This window comes from Balaenoptera physalus (genome assembly GCF_965194825.1).
Source record: "Balaenoptera physalus genome assembly, chromosome: X".
Lineage (NCBI taxonomy): Eukaryota > Metazoa > Chordata > Mammalia > Artiodactyla > Balaenopteridae > Balaenoptera > Balaenoptera physalus.
Window position 1 is genome coordinate 116375071 of NC_138903.1, and position 14170 is coordinate 116389240.

The 14170-nt window shown below is 40.8% G+C and overlaps 1 protein-coding gene across 1 annotated transcript in view; it reads right to left on the reverse strand.

Moving 5' to 3' along the window:
- Positions 1-14170, reverse strand: part of GPC4 (glypican 4) — a 108237-nt gene that overhangs the window by 45162 nt on the left and 48905 nt on the right. The gene's annotated exons all lie outside the window — the stretch shown is intronic.

A 14170-nucleotide genomic window follows, 5' to 3' on the forward strand; every position in this document is an offset into this window, starting at 1 on the left:
ATATGTGGGGCGGGGGGGGGGGCTTTCATCAGTATTACATCAAACACTTGATGTAATTCTAATATTGGGGAGCAACATCAAGCTATTACTTGCTGCAGTAATTTTCCTAATCCCTCAATTGCTACTTTACTCTTTTCCTAATTTTTATTTGTTCTGAAGGTAAAACAATTCCTTGCCGTTGGTCTAAAGAGTTACCAAAATAGTTTCTGTTCACTTTCTAGATCTAAATTCATGTAGCCACAAAGTGAGCTAAAATGCAGGTTGCTGTATAACTCCATCCCCTCCAAGCTATCTAAGAACCCCAGGAGGAATATACAATGCTCTGCTTCATGGGAACAAAGAAAGAAAATCTCTAAAGGTTTTTAATAATCCCAGGGGGATGAGGGAATGTATACATTAATCCATCCTTCCTCCCTTGCAAAACAGCAGTGAAATGACTGCATGTAATGTGCTATGCACATCCAAAGCCTGAAACCATTTGACCTAAACCGTAATAATAAAGCACATAAATTACAGTCATTATGGAGATGCATGATTTGAGATCACCTACCAATCAGTAGGAGAAATGCAGCCAGTTAGCATTTTGCAAAACCTTGCCAAAATATAGCTCTGGAGGGCTTTGCTACCGATTATTTTTAGGTCCACTAATCCTGCAAGGTAGGCTAGAAGGCCAATCAGAAACACATACATTTCAAAAATCAGTTTTATTGTATTTTTCTAAGAATACTTCGTTTAAGTGTAGTTGCAAGAGTTAGGGCTGCTACTTTCAAACTCCACACTTCATTTCAGTGAGCTTGCAACAGCTTTAAAATCCACCTCACATCGAAATCAAGCAGGGCTTTTTATTGCTTTATACTGATAAGCAAATTATGAACCAAAGTTTTTATCTGACAATCTTCAAACTCCATTTTAACTGTACCAAAGGTTCACTGAAGAAAGGCACATCAACCAAACTGAGTGAATGACCTGAAATGCATACTCTGACCTTATGTTACTATCACTTTAGAGCACGTAGAGCAACTGCATCTATTTTGCACATTTCCAACCACTTCTTCCAGGTCCAGGACTCAACAGGAATAATAATACTGGCAATTAACCCAAATCTCTTCAACAATTCTGAGGATCCAGTAAATACTACCTAAGCTAATAAAAGGCTCCCGGAAATGTGTTGGTGACTTGGGTTGGGGAGCGAATAGGGGCAAGCAGGAAAAGAAGGAGCTCTCTTACTTGTTTTACAAATAAAGAAGATCTTTCCTGTCAGTGATTCAGGTGCACGTACCTAGAGTAGCATCATTTGAGAGTTTCTCTCGAATACTAGTTTACGATCTCCATTGGGCTCGTCATTTAACAGAATGCCTGAGTCCAAATATGCCTGTTTCAAATTCAGCTACAAATAAAAAGTAGCCTAGAGAGGAAACACCATTGGCTAGAACATTTTTTTTCTTTGGTGCCCAACAGTATTTCTTTCTGGAACCTATGTACCCAAGCCAAGTGTCCTAATTACTGGTAGACTGAGGCCTCATGAGGGCCGTCTCTAAGACAGTGAAGAGACCAGGCTCAGAGGGTCACGGGGATTCCTGGGATGGGAGGGATGCTGGCCCCCAGCATCTTGTCCTTTCTCTGCACCCCTAGTGTACACTCTTACAATGATCCCTGTGAGCATTCTCCTGCGGGCAATCACATCAGACCTCAGAGAAAGTGGAGGAGGAAGGCATCCTCAGAAAAACACTGGAGACATTCCTCTCCTCCTCCTCCCAGGGGTCTGACCGGAACACCAGACTTCCAACAGGGAGAGATTTTCCTTATTATCTCCTAATCATCTCTAAAGAAACCCCCAGGAGCCCCATTCTGAGATAACCTGCCACAGCCATTTAGGTTTCACAGCAAGATTGGAAAGGGTCAACAGCTGGGTACCAAGTTTATTCCAAGTGTAGGAGAAAATGCAGTAGGTGGGCGGGGAGGCGCTAATACAAACAGTAAATAATGCCTTTCGCTTTATATGCGTGTCACAGGTCATGTGGGTCATGAACATTTTTAACATTGTTTTCTCTTTTTTTATGCCTTTTTTCATCTTGGGTAACTAGAAAAATAAAAACCCTCCTTAACTTCTCTTTACTCCCCCTTTCATGACATACCTAAAATTCCTCCCTCCAGAATACAGTGTGAGAATAGGTTTTTAGTAAATCTACTTTCTAGGAAAAATATACCTAAATAACAACATAGTCATTCACTAGGAATTCTCCCACAGATATTTTTCCAAATGGCCACTTAGAATGCCTTTACCCTAAGTGATAACAAAGTTCACTGCCTCACGTAAAGAAAAATGATTCTCTAACAACAGATTTCAAGCCACATGAACCATTCTTTAAAATTCTAGCCAGGTATCAGTGAAATGGCGAAGGGGAAAGAAAAGTTACTTTTTCAAAGTCTGTACTTAATTAAAACCCTTAAAACCCACTTGCACAAAATTCTTGTTAAAGGTCACAGTAAGTTACAGCTTACTCTAATACAGATCTGCATTTAAGGACTCTTAATTAGTCTCCCTTCCCATGGACATGGGCCACAGTTGAACAGGGGTTAATTTTTATAGCATGAGATAAAAATGTTTCTCAACCTTAGCGCAGGCAGATGGAGGAAAGGCAGAGCCCTCATTTTGCAAGGCTGAGTTTCCCCAACCCTCAAAAAAGCTCCTCTTCACCATTATCTAGTATCCTAACACCTGGGCCTGCCACCCTTGGGGCAGACACCCTAGAATTCAGTCCCATTTTTGTTGCCAAAAGTAAAGTTTTCAACGTACATTTCCTCTTTTAGGCCATTTACTAGAGTTTTAAGCAAAATTTGTCTCCATCCTAATTTTGGAGAGAATGCCACTGTTAATGTGGCTATACAGAGGCTTGACTTATTTATCCCTAACCCTTTGCTTCCTGCCTCAAAGCCAATCATAGTATTTGATGGAATAGCCCCACAATTCTGTGGTGATGCCAGTTATTTTAAGTTTCCTTGGCTTGCTGTGCAATCCCAAGAAGAGCTTTCTGAAAGCCCAGATAGATCACATTCACTGGTTTCCCTTTGTCCACATATGCTTTAGTCCCCTGAAAAACACAAGGTCATTAATCAAGCACAGATTCCTCTTATAGAAATGATGTTGCCCTTCCTAGAAGATTAAGTTTGCTTAACTTTCCAGTGTTGCCATTGTCTATTATACATTCTACCTACTTGCCTTTATAAGTGAGGCATCCCAGGTCTGACTGGCATTTATTTTAATGGCCATCTCCCTATTTATTCTAATGACCGTCTCCTTGGCGCCATTCAATTCCCCAATCTCACCTTTCAGAATCTCTCCTTTAGGATCAGACCTGTTGATTAATTACATTTGATTTGTTCATTTGGATTAAAAAATTCAGTACATTTACTACTTCAACCATTCCACCTCAAGAGATTATCTGGAAATGGAACCCTGTCCTAAAATTTTCCCCAACTCTATACCAAAGTATTGGTTCACTTCTCCCAAACTAACCTTTGGCCCAATTTGGCAACACAAAAAAATTGTTGGTGCTTAATGCAGTATTTACCCAGTGCCTCTTAACGTTCTAGATGCCATTCCTCAGTGCAGAAAAGGCAAAAGGCTTGGTCTCCACCCTCTTGAAAATTATAAGATGAACAGAAGTGGATTTTATTGTTGCTCTATAGGCTTTTTCTCTCTCCCTCTTACTGTATATTCTGAATCACTCCACTCCTCCACCCTCCCCCCACCAAAGATCTCTGAGGTCTTCTGATCTCATCAAGAAACAACTCAAGTTCGAAAGACAGGAGGAGAGGGGACACCATCCCAGGCAAATCCACCCAGCCCATGCTTCTTACACTGGGGCATCCAACAGATGTGTCTTAGGAGGTGCCTTTGGACAAACTGGGAGAGATTCATCTACTCAAATATAATCTGTACGCTGCCAGATATGCCGTGGCCATTTTTTTTGAGTCATCCAAAACTAACAGAAGGTATTAGCTTGGACTCAAAGCAAAATCTTGCAATGAGCAAATTCCTTGGGGATCTAGTTCCGCTGCCTTTCTTGGTCAATAAAGCAAAATCCACAAAGGAAAAACTTCACACAAATGCTTTACTTATTTGGCTTGACAAATCAGGTCACTGAACACGCAAATTAATTTAAAAATGCCATCTCTCAGACGATGTTCATGCTTCAATTTTTGAAAAGTCTCTAAATCTAAATCTGGTCCCTTGATGATGAGCTTCCCGAACCTTATATTCCAATAGTCAATAAATCACTGGCGTGACACCCCATCCAACTTCTGCAGCTGAGGTCAGAGGAGAGGAGCTTCTATGTCCTCAAGTGACTGACAAACCAAACAGCAAAGGAAGTGAGAGACTTCATAATTCCTCTCTACCATGCTAGGAATAATCCCTGTTTGTTCTCGGCTCTGAAACTGATAAAAAGGTACTTAAAGTTAAATGTAAGGTATCAATTAGGAAATTCTTCGGCTGGGCTGTCATGCCAGCCATCTACCATTTTCCTCTGGTTTAAGTATCACGGAGAAGGGAAAAATAAGGACAGATCTTGGGCACTAAACAGATTAATGTGATTACTTATTTATGACACACAAAAAAATTTACTTCATTACAGAAGAAGATAGAAAAGTGATTGACCTTGCCAACAAGTGACAAGGAAAAGAGAGAAACCAGTCATTCGCTCTGCATTCAAGCCCCCACAGGCCTATTCCATTCCTGACCATCCTCAGATATAGGCCGGCCAGATCAGAGTCCTCTTAGTCACCCCAGAGCCACAGAGATAGATATGAATGTTCCAGAAAGCAACTAGTGCATCAGAGGTGCACCCTGGCCCTGTTTCCCGCAGAACTGTCAGAAAACTAAGAATAAAGGGGTTGCCTGTTCCCGTGTTTTGCTTTGGGTGGGGATGAAAGGAGAGAGGCCATTCTGCCTTGAGCCTCGAATAAGACAGGAAGGTTGCTGCCATAGGGCTGACACTGGAATCACTATAGAATGGTGTCTGTCACAGGACCTAAGAGAAGTACCAGAGCATCAGAGTCTGGCCAGGAGACAGTCTGGAGGCCTCATGTTCACAAATTCCAAGCATCAGACAGCTTTCCATGGCCTGGAGCAATGGGAGAGTAAGTACCTGTTTCATTATTTCAATATCCAATTGCTTTCCATAAATCTTTTGGGTCATGGGCCAACTACTCGTAAAGCAACTGATTTGGTCAAACATCTGATCCCAAAGAAGTTCCAATTACTCCTCCAGTCTGAGAATGTGACTCTTCGTCAAGACCCATCAGCTAATTTAGGATGAGCAACAACCATGGGGGATGGGGAGGCTCAGGCTGCAGGGGCAGGGGAGACAGAGAGCAAGAACTGCAGAGAAATGGGCCCAGGGAAAGAGAAAGAAAAGGAAGCCGGTGTGTGACCCAGGGCTGAGTAGTGGCAGGGCCACCTAAAGCTGATGCTAGTGGCAATCTGGCACCAGGGCCTCAAGTTCACGGTAACTCCCATCAAGCAGAGGGACACGTTTCTCTCTCCAGTTTCCACTACACAGAGCCTGCAGATGGCACACAGCATTACTACTGCAATTATTGACTATAATTATTGTGAAAAGTCTTTGATGTGATAGCAAAAATTATTAAAATGGCCCTTCTTAGAAAAGAAGGGCAGTAAATACAGCCTCCTTTGGAAAATTCAAGGACCCAATTTCATACCAGGACTTTTTGCCAGAAAAGAATAAGTCACTTTAATATATTTGTTTTCGGCTCCTCTCCTTGAAGATGTTTTATCCTATGGGAAAAATGAATAATGGTATGTGGTTTAGGATGTATTTTAAGAATATACTTAAAGGTACTTCAAAGGAAAATAAAAACTAAAGTAACTTTCTCCTTGCAGACACACACACCTATATTTGCACAAGCTCCTAGTTTTTCCGGATCCCACAGTAACCCACGAGAGGCAATTTTTTAAACTGTCTTGGAGGATGAGAACAAACAACAAGCGACACTAAATGTCTGTCTTCTTTTAAAAATAACACTGGGCAGTGCTGTGCTTATCTGTTTGAATTAGTGAACATTTTAGTGTACTTAAATGAGTATTGGTAACTAGAAATATGAAAGAACGGAGAATAGCTTACTTTGTCCTCTTTGTCTTTCATAGGATCATAAACCGTGCAAGGTCACATTTTTAAAAAACATCTACCTAATCTTACGTTTTAACTCTGAGCCAAGGTGGCATGACCCCAAATAACAGCCAATGTCACAGGAGCATATGCATTACCATGGTGGAAGATTTTCAATCACATTCTGGAATCAGTTTCAATGTAGTAGGGAAAGGCCATTCCAAAAGCTGAATGTCCAGCATTATAATCCCTGGTTTTTGCTAATGAACAGCTTAAGTTAGAATGAGTTCGACCGGGTGATCTGAAAAAAAAAATACTTATGTTTTTGCCCATGGGCGTTTCTATGTTTAATATATTACAATGGACACAGCCCAATACAAAAAGACCAACTAATCATATCGAAGTTTAACCCTACTATGATAAGTTCAATCATATAGAATATGATTCTGAGACCATAATTAAGTAAGCTTGGAAAAGAACCACAGTTCAATCTCAAGTTTCATAAACATACACGCCAAGAGGTGCTCAGTGACACAAGTCTGACTTTCTGGGTTTCCATTTGGCCTGATGACTGAGTGGGTATGGGTGAATGGTGGGTATACTCTTATAAAAAGGCATTGTTCCATTATTGTGAGATGAACCTCTGTGCTACCATGATCTGTGGCCGCAAATGTAAACAGAAATGATCTCAGGGATTATTACAAAATGAGCCTATGGAAAAAAAATAATGAGCCTATGTTTAAAAAAAAGCATGATGCATTATTGGTTAAAACTCTTATAATAGTGTTGACAAATGTGGTAGCCCTGGAACAGCATACAGAACTCAAGCTTCTTTCCGTCTCTCCAGTGAACAGCAACTTGGAACAGGAAGGATCACGCTCTTAAAGAACCCAGAGCTTCACCTTATTTTATTCAGCATCACCAAGGTTCCTCAGTCAGACCAGTTCATTACAAAACAAATGAATAAAGTCACAACAAGCAGGAAACTCAAACAAAGAAAACTGAAGAGCTTCCTACACACAGTACTTGTTCTGAGTCTTTGAGGCAGGAAGGCACCATGTTACACGGAAAGCATCAAGGCTTTGGAGTTACATAGACCTGAGTTTGAACTGAATTCTGTGGCTTACTAATGGTGCAAATTTGGGTTGATCTCTTTACTTCTAGACTACTTCTTCTTTTGTAGAATAGGGACAAAAACAGAACCTACTTCATAGATTCGTTGAAAGCATTATCGTTGAAAGCATTAAACTATATAAGTGTCAAACTATATATAATATATATACAATATAAGCATTAAACTATATAGTGCCTCACTCAATAGTAGCTATTATTATTAATACTGACATCAAAAGATGCTATAGTCATCTCTCCGTATCCACAGGTTCCACATCTGTGGATTCGACCAACCGTGAATAGAAAATATATATTTTTTTAAATTCTAGGGACTTCCCTGGTGGTCCAGTAGTTAAGACTCCGCGCTCCCAATGCAGGGGGCCCGGGTTCAATCCCTGGTCAGGGAACTAGATCCCACGTGCCGCAACTAAAAAACAGATCCCGCATGCCGCAACTAAGACCCGGTGCAGCCAAATAAATAAATTAAGTAAGTAAGTAAATATTTTTAAAAATAAATAAAATAAAATTCCAGAAAAGTCCCAAAAGGCAAAACTTGAATTTGTCATGTACCAGCAACCATTTATATAACATTTACATTGTATCAGGTATTATAAGTAATCTAGAGATTATTTAAAGCATATGGAACGATGTACTAGGTCATATAAGGGACTTGAGCATCTATGGATTTTGGTATCCCTGAGTTGGAGGCGGGGGGGGGGTCCTGGAACCAACCCCCCACCCCAATCCCGAGGAATGGCTGTATATTCCTCAGAAGGGGGGTCCTTCCTATGCTTCAGGGTTCAGCTATATTTAATCAAGGGAAGAGTGTTGTTTTCCTGTTGTGATTATTACTACTATTATTAGTAGTCTTAAGAAGCACTACTTCTAAAAATTACAGAAATAACCAGCAATTTAGCTTTATTTAGCCCAAACACAAACTGTCCCTCGGTAAAAATTCAGGCTATAGCAATATCACTTTGGGATTACAGACTAGAGGATCTTTTCTTTATTTTTGAAATGGCTCTGTTATAAAGTTGGAGATTAATAAAAAAACAAAATAATAAAGGTTGATTCATATGAAGTTGCCATTATTGCAGGTCAAAAGGGTGAAATATCAACAATTTCACATAGCCCAGCCTAATATTTTGAGGAATCAACTTTGCATCAACATCCAAGTATTTCTACAAATAAACTATGAATCATTTGCATTCTAGAACTCCTGCACTCATGAATACAAAAGACAGAAATAAGACACTCCCATTTACTTACTTAAATATGCATGTTTACTTTTTAAAAAAATACATGTGCCTGGAGTACATACTATGTTAACTGCACTATCCTGACAAATGATCAGTTCTTTCTTAATAGCCAATCACTTTGCTGAAAGAACACTGCTCTATAAAATAAAGGTGGATGATTCAGAAAGTTAGAGTATCTAAGGATAAATGTGTATCAAATAAAAACAAACAAACAAACAAAAACACTCACCCGGAGATGAAGGGAGTTTGTTCCCTATCACATCAAAGAAAGGGAGAACAAAGATGGAAATGACAGCTCCCCTGCACAATTGTGATGCATTTAAGTGCTGATTTTTTGATGTTGCTGATGAGAGTATATCGACCTCAGAGCGTCTGTCAGTTTATCATCTGATCACCTCCTTCTACTCTCTTTATTTCTTTAATATTTCTGTCAAATAGGTTTTTCTCTACTAGGTTTAAGACTGGGGCCATAGATTTCCCTGCATTTCCCCTTCACAATTGTGCATATAATTTACAGACATGAGTGAGAAAAGGAAAACTCATCAACATAATACTCACCTGCCAGGATGTGGAGGCAAGGTTTGGAAAGATGAAAAATGCTTCCTGAACAAATGTTTCCATGGGGTGGGGGTGTGCGGGGAGGGAGGGGAGGACGGGGGCCTGAGATACCCTGGCCTTGGTCCTGAGTAGTATATAGAAGTTAGTTAGGCACCAAGGAACTGGATAAACAGTATGTAGTGGGGATCCTAGCACTCTGAAATTCAACAGTGCCATGGGAGAGGAAAAGAAAAGTTCAAAATTACATGGATTTTTCCCATTTTAGACTAAGAAGCTATGACAAAACCAGGCATTACTGAGGGAGAAAAAAAGGGTTCAAAAAGTAAACAACAAGCAGGATGCCTGGAGACTGGTTTGAAAATAGGGGGTTGGGAGGGGGGAACCTTTCCTTATAGTTACTTCAGAGTAAGTGCTCCCAAGCACTTAGATTTTGAGGAGAGGGCTGGAGAGCGAGAGAAGAGAACCTTCATCATGGCTAAAAGGCCAGAGTAAAAAGAAGTAAAGGTATCATCGATGAAATAAAAAGCTAGTCCCAGACTGGGTACAGAGGAAAGCCCCAAAGGCATAGAAGGTTAGACACATAATAAAAATTAGGCAGGAGCAACTTGCAAGAGATTGCAAAGCCAACAGAGTAAGAGAGGAAGCCATTTAGAGCATCCGAGGACCCACTTAGTCACAGTCACACAGCTAAAAGGGAGATGCTCAAGAGACTGAATGAACTCTTTGTCTTGGAAAGAGATTCGCATTCCCAAACCAGAACACTGAACTCGGCAGGTCAGAGGTACTAGATCAAATAGTGGTAAACACGATGCTCTGCATCTAATCACAAACCAGGAGTAGATAAATCACTGGGACCAGATGGTATCCACCAGCCAGTTTTGAAGTCACTCAAGGGTGAAATTGTTTTGGCCAACATGTGTCGGCCGTCATTACAAACAGCCACTGTGCCCAAGAGACCGGTGCTTGTCAACGCGATTCCTATTCATAAGAAGGGTTCCAGAGGGGACCCTGGGAAGTAGAAACCAGTAAGACTCATTTCCATATCAAGCAGGCCGGCCAACTTTACAATAAAGGTGAAATCAGTGCATATTTACAAAAATGAAGCCTGGGAGGAGAGAACACCAAATATTTTGGCAAAGGAGAAAAATCCAGTTCATCTAATAAACTAGAGCTTGTGGGGTCGGTGAGGCAAGGAGAATATGCATTTGAATAAAGGGGACCCTGAATATACAAGTTACGGAGGGTGCTAAAAGCATAACAGAAAGCACTACCATGCACCTGTGCTCCTGTGTACTGGCACTGAACCTTAAAAGATACAAAGGAGATGAGCAAAATTCCGAAGTTAGACAAAAAGAAGTTAAGGGAGGTGGAGGAGACGAAGGAAAATAAATTAAGGTTTGGTGTGGAAAGATGGGAATATTACTTTTTTTAATTACACGTATGGAGGAGAGGCTTTAAAAGTATTTTTTATGGACTCCCGATATATTACACTCACTCAGTAAACAACCCTAGAAGCATAGCAATCGCTCACACATTGCCTCAACCTCTGAGACAACCCAATGAGCAAGGGAAGCCGAGGTTTAACAACAACAACAAAAAGAGGAAAACAGAAACAGTCAAAGTCTGTGAAATTTACTGTAGAATATTGGAGCCACCCTCTGGGACGCAGCCTTTATTTTGCACACAAATATTCCAGTTGCATATTTAACCAACTCTGCTGTCTGATTTCTAGACCTTCAGTTCTGCCCTGGGTGGAAAAGGACAAAGAGTGAACCCAAATCAAGGACAGCTCAAGTGACAGCTGAAAACGGAGGCAGAAGCAACACAGGCAGAACCTTCTAGGGCCACTTAGCTTAGGGGCAGATAGCTCCTCATACTTCAAAAACCCCTAAGGACATTACCGCATTAGAGTATCATTTATTAAATGATTTCCCTGATGACCCTGGGTCTTCTTTAATTAGTTATGGTTTTTATCATTCTGTTTAATTAGGCAGGAGAATAAATATTTCAGAAATATTTTCACTGAGATGTTTGGAACATCTTTAAAAGTTTGTTTGATGTGTAAAAGAACAGTTATCTAGAAAAATCTGTTACTCCAAATATTTCCTTTTCAGATGAAGCAAGACAACTAACACATAATATTTGACTGCCACAAGTGTAAGGTCAACAGTTGTCCGAGGTTACAACTCAAGAGCTTCACAAAAGTTCTAGATGTATTCAGAGAGAGATCAATGGAGTGATTTATTAACGAAAACTGGTTTGTTTTGTATACATTTAGATCCTTAGATTTTGTTCCAAAAAAGAACATTCCTTGTCCTTCCACCTGAGTGTGGTGTCCTTGCCAGAGACACAACTGACCAGAGAGCTGACCCAGGTCATAATGCTGTTTTTTCTTTCAAAGGGCTTCAAACAGCTGATTCATATTACCAAAAATGTTAATCCTAAAAGATTTAAAAGAAAGAAGTTAAGTAAACATGAAAATAAATTTATTTCTCAGAATGGGCTTGTTTATTTCTACAAACACATATTTTCCTACTTGGGAAGAGAGACTCTGCTGTCTGCACTTCAGACCATTCGTAATTTCTCTGAAGACAACTAGGTCTTAGTGAAGGAAACAGATCTGAAACATCCAAGAAGAAAGCAAAAATAAGATGCTTAAGTAGAGCCATTTCTCAAACCATATGCCTTAGAATAAGCCACTGTGCACACCAGAAGAACACCATAGCTGTCTGAAGTGCTCCAGGGAAATAAAATGTTAGAAAACCTGGGTAATATCAAAGACCAAAATAACCAAGGTTTCTGGAAGACCAAATTGCATAAATTCTATCATTCATTCATTTTAGAGTACCCCAATGCAAAAATGGTTCATCTCTCACAAAAGAGAACAAGTGACAAGGCAGGACGCTCAGTAAGGAAAAGACCCCCCAAACAAATTACATATGACAATGGAAACAAAAACCTTGAAGGAAAAGGACAGAGAAGGGAAGAAGCAGGAGAAAACAGTAGCTCGCTATTTCTCATTCTAAAAGTGCCAGTGTACCAAATGTTACCTGCCACATCTGTACCCTATGTGTAACATAAACACAATACAAGTTCAGAACGGTTTTACAATTTTAAATGGCCCTGATTTGGAGACTGAACTTTGATATAGAACCATCATGGCTCCCAGTCTCATAGGGCATTTTATAAATGGACATGTGTGTGGTCATAGATGGTGCTTAGCACTGATATTCGGAGATTGTTTCTTTAGAACAAGGCCCTCTTAACATTTCCTACTTCTTTAGCAGGATCAGACACTAAAAGCACCAGACTAATGCCTTGCTAAAGAAGGGATGAAAAGCTTACACACTGCCAGCATTTCTGAGGGGAACGAACAAACATCCTCTGTGAGGGATGTCCTGAAAACAGCCCTCTGTGATGGCTCACACAATCTTTATTTCCGGAAAACCTACACAATGATGACTTTTCAGTAAAAGCTTGTAAACTCCTTGTTTCCTCTCAGAGCAATGATGAATGGGTGCTGCTGTGGATATGGACCCCCTCCACCTCCCACCCATTGCACAGCTGTCTCCCACCACAAAGAACAGGTAAGTCAGGTCAGGCGAGCCAGGCTAAGGGCAGAAGGGGAGGGCAGGGCAGAGACGATGTTCCTTTTGGTAAAACAAATGGTGGTGATGGATTGCGGTTCTGACAGAAAGCTGAGGCATGAAGAGAGCTGGGATTGCCATGGCAGAGAGGCCAAAGGGTGCCTGGGTAAATCATTGTCGATGCCCGGCCTGGATCACAAATAGGAATTAACCCCACATGCATCCCCTCGCCCAATAGTCTGAGAAATCAGATTTGTTTTTTAAACATACAGCTCTGCTATAGGCTGAATGTTTGTATACCTCCACCCCCCAAACTCATATGTTGAAACCTAATCCCCATTGTGATGGTATTCGGGAGGTGGAGCCTTTGGTCATGAGGGTGGAGCCCCCGTGAATGGGATTAGGGACCTTACAAAAGATACCCCAGAGGCTCCCACCAGACACTGACTCTGCTGGCACCTTGATCTTGGACTTCACAGCCTCCAGAACTGTTAGAAATAAATTTCTGTTAAGTCACCCAATCTATGATATTTTTGTTATAGCAGCCCAAAGTGACGAAGCCAAGCTCCTTTTCTTCCCCCCTTCCCCAGATACCCTCAATCCTTTTATTATGAAAAGGATACGCTATTTTTCCCACTGCTCAACTCCCAACATCACCCTTCATTCTCTGGGGATGGAGAACAGTGAAATAAGGTTGCATGTAAGTAAATGCCATCGAAGTTTCCAACTACTAAGAACTGGAAGGGACTTATGATCTAGAGATCACATTTCCTCAGTCTATAGAAGAGGAAATGAAGTTCCCGGCAAATGTGGATGAACTTGTCCAAGGTGGGACAGTATCAACTTATTTGGTTAGGGCCAGAACCCTGGTCTCCTGTGGTCCAGCTTGTAGTTCTTCCATCCCATCAGTCAGGTGAACCCTGACATGAGCCAGTTGAGAACTGGACGTCGGAAATGATGCTAACATGCTCTTTCCACTCCCATCCTGCAACTTCCAAAAATCCTAATATAATTCACATACCATACACTTTGCCCGCTTGAAGTGTACAATTCAGTGGGTTTTCGTATGTTTAGAGTTTTGCAACCATCACCGCTATCTAATTCCAAAACATTTTCCTCACCCCCAAAGAAATTTCATACCTATTAGTATCCACCATCACTCCCTCCCCTCCAACTGCACATACACATCAGCCCAAGGCAACCAGTAATCTACTGTCTGGCTCTATGGATTTGTCTATTCTGGACATTTCATATAAAAGGAATCATACAATATATAGTCTCTCTGTACTGGCTTTTCTCACAAACCATAACGTTTTCAAGGTTCATCTGCCTTGTAGCATGTATCAGTGCTTCATTCTTCTTTGTGGCTGTATAATATTTCATCGTATGGCTATACCTTAGAGGCAGACCTCAGAAATATTGCAGGGTTGGTTCCAGACCACCACAATGAAGTGAGTATCACAACAAAGCAAGTCACGTGAATTTTTTGGTTTCCTGGTGCATACAAATGTCATGTTTACAC